Source organism: Pseudophryne corroboree, chromosome 7, assembly GCF_028390025.1.
Source record: "Pseudophryne corroboree isolate aPseCor3 chromosome 7, aPseCor3.hap2, whole genome shotgun sequence".
NCBI lineage: Eukaryota > Metazoa > Chordata > Amphibia > Anura > Myobatrachidae > Pseudophryne > Pseudophryne corroboree.
The window spans coordinates 33,472,450-33,476,430 of record NC_086450.1 but is presented as its reverse complement, the minus strand read 5'-3'; positions in this window follow the sequence as shown (position 1 = coordinate 33,476,430).

Here is a 3,981-nt window from a genome sequence, read left to right as displayed (position 1 = left end):
CTCCAACCTCTGAAGCATATAGAGGGTTGAATTCCACCTCGTTACCTCTTCTTGCTTCAGATGATGGCAGGGCAGGTTCAGGCGTTTTTGGTGTTGCTCCAGTCTTCTGTACGTGGTGCCTGTACGCCGAAAGTGTCCCGCAATTCTTCTGGCCACCGACAGCATCTCTTGCACGCCCCTGTCGTTTTTTAAAAAATTCTGCACCACCAAATTCAAGGTATGTGCAAAACATGGGACGTGCTGGAATTTGCCCATATTTAATGCACACACAATATTGCTGGCGTTGTCCGATGCCACAAATCCACAGGAGAGTCCAATTGGGGTAAGCCATTCTGCGATGATCTTCCTCAGTTGCCGTAAGAGGTTTTCAGCTGTGTGCGTATTCTGGAAAGCGGTGATACAAAGCGTAGCCTGCCTAGGAAAGAGTTGGCGTTTGCGAGATGCTGCTACTGGTGCCGCCGCTGCTGTTCTTGCGGCGGGAGTCAATACATCTACCCAGTGGGCTGTCACAGTCATATAGTCCTGAGTCTGCCCTGCTCCACTTGTCCACATGTCTGTGGTTAAGTGGACATTGGGTACAACTGCATTTTTTAGGACACTGGTGAGTCTTTTTCTGAGGTCTGTGTACATTTTCGGTATCGCCTGCCTAGAGAAATGGAACCTAGATGGTATTTGGTACCGGGGACACAGTACCTCAATCAAGTCTATAGTTGGCTCTGCAGTAATGATGGATACCGGAACCACGTTTCTCACCACCCAGGATGCCAAGGCCTCAGTTATCCGCTTTGCAGCAGGATGACTGCTGTGATATTTCATCTTCCTCGCAAAGGACTGTTGGACAGTCAATTGCTTGGTGGAAGTAGTAAAAGTCGTCTTACGACTTCCCCTCTGGGATGACCATCGACTCCCAGCAGCAACAACAGCAGCGCCAGCAGCAGTAGGCGTTACACGCAAGGATGCATCGGAGGAATCCCAGGCAGGAGAGGACTCGTCAGAATTGCCAGTGACATGGCCTGCAGGACTATTGGCATTCCTGGGGAAGGAGGAAATTGACACTGAGGGAGTTGGTGGGGTGGTTTGCGTGAGCTTGGTTACAAGAGGAAGGGATTTACTGGTCAGTGGACTGCTTCCGCTGTCGCCCAAAGTTTTTGAACTTGTCACTGACTTATGATTAATGCGCTGCAGGTGACGTATAAGGGAGGATGTTCCGAGGTGGTTAACGTCCTTACCCCTACTTATTACAGCTTGACAAAGGCAACACACGGCTTGACACCTGTTGTCCGCATTTCTGTTGAAATACTTCCACACCGAAGAGCTGATTTTTTTGGTATTTTCACCAGGCATGTCAATGGCCATATTCCTCCCACGGACAACAGGTATCTCCCCGGGTGCCTGACTTAAACAAACCACCTCACCATCAGAATCCTCCTTGTCAATTTCCTCCCCAGCGCCAGCAACACCCATATCCTCCTCATCCTGGTGTACTTCAACACTGACATCTTCAATCTGACTATCAGGAACTGGACTGCGGGTGCTCCTTCCAGCACTTGCAGGGGGCGTGCAAATGGTGGAAGGCGCATGCTCTTCACGTCCAGTGTTGGGAAGGTCAGGCATCGCAACCGACACAATTGGACTCTCCTTGTGGATTTGTGATTTCGAAGAACGCACAGTTCTTTGCTGTGCTTTTGCCAGCTTAAGTCTTTTCATTTTTCTAGCGAGAGGCTGAGTGCTTCCATCCTCATGTGAAGCTGAACCACTAGCCATGAACATAGGCCAGGGCCTCAGCCGTTCCTTGCCACTCCGTGTGGTAAATGGCATATTGGCAAGTTTACGCTTCTCCTCCGACGATTTCATTTTAGATTTTTGAGTCCTTTTTTTACTGATATTTTGTGTTTTGGATTTTACATGCTCTGTACTATGACATTGGGCATCGGCCTTGGCAGACGACGTTGATGGAATTTCATCGTCTCGGCCAAGACTAGTGGCAGCAACTTCAGCACGAGGTGGGAGTGGATCTTGATCTTTCCCTATTTTTGGAACCTCAACATTTTTGTTCTCCATATTTTAATAGGCACAACTAAAAGGCACCTCAGGTAAACAATGGAGATGGATGGATACTAGTATACTTATGGATGACGAGTGACTGACGACACAGAGGTAGCTACAGCCGTGGACTACCGTACTGCGTCTGCTAGTATAGAGATGATAATGATATAAAAAATATATATATATCACTACTGCAGGTATATATAATATAATGACGGACCTGCTGGACACTGTCAGCAGACTCCTACTACTAGTATGAAGAAGATAGAAAAAAAAACCCCACCACAGGTAGGTATACAATTAAGGACGAGCACTGACGACACAGAGGTAGCTACAGCCGTGGACTACCGTACTGCGTCTGCTAGTATAGAGATGATAATGATATAAAAAATATATATATATCACTACTGCAGGTATATATAATATAATGACGGACCTGCTGGACACTGTCAGCAGACTCCTAAACTACTAGTATGAAGAAGATAGAAAAAAAAACCCCACCACAGGTAGGTATACAATTATGGACGAGCACTGACGACACAGAGGTAGCTACAGCCGTGGACTACCGTACTGCGTCTGCTAGCATAGAGATGATAATGATATAAAAAATATATATATATCACTACTGCAGGTATATATATTATAATGACGGACCTGCTGGACACTGTCAGCAGACTCCTAAACTACTAGTATGAAGAAGATAGAAAAAAAACCCCCACCACAGGTAGGTATACAATTATGGACGAGCACTGACGACACAGAGGTAGCTACAGCCGTGGACTACCGTACTGCGTCTGCTAGTATAGAGATGATAATGATATGAAATATATATATATATATCACTACTGCAGGTATATATTATATAATGACGGACCTGCTGGACACTGTCAGCAGACTCCTAAACTACTAGTATGAAGAAGATAGAAAAAAAAACCCCACCACAGGTAGGTATACAATTATGGATGAGCACTGACGACACAGAGGTAGCTACAGCCGTGGACTACCATACTGCGTCTGCTAGTATAGAGATGATAATGATATAAAAAATATATATATATCACTACTGCAGGTATATATAATATAATGACGGACCTGCTGGACACTGTCAGCAGACTCCTAAACTACTAGTATGAAGAAGATAGAAAAAAAAAACCCACCACAGGTAGGTATACAATTATGGACGAGCACTGACGACACAGAGGTAGCTACAGCCGTGGACTACCGTACTGCGTCTGCTAGTATAGAGATGATAATGATATAAAAAATATATATATATCACTACTGCAGGTATATATAATATAATGACGGACCTGCTGGACACTGTCAGCAGACTCCTAAACTACTAGTATGAAGAAGATAGAAAAAAAAACCCCACCACAGGTAGGTATACAATTATGGACGAGCACTGACGACACAGAGGTAGCTACAGCCGTGGACTACCGTACTGCGTCTGCTAGTATAGAGATGATAATGATATAAAAAATATATATATATCACTACTGCAGGTATATATAATATAATGACGGACCTGCTGGACACTGTCAGCAGACTCCTAAACTACTAGTATGAAGAAGATAGAAAAAAAAACCCACCACAGGTAGGTATACAATTATGGATGAGCACTGACGACACAGAGGTAGCCACAGCCGTGGACTACCGTACTGCGTCTGCTAATATAGAGATGATAAAGATGATAGAGATGAACAAAAAAAATATAACACTACTGCAGGTAAATATTTATATAATATAATGAATGACGGACCTGCTGGACACTGTCAGCAGAATGCGTTTATAGAATAAAAAAAAAAACACCACAGGAGTGTTTAACTTTTTCAGGCAGACAATATACTGGTGGTCACTGGTCAGTCACACTGGCAGCAAAAGTGTGCACTGTACTCCTGCTATAACTGCACCCCAGTCTCCCCCACAATTCAC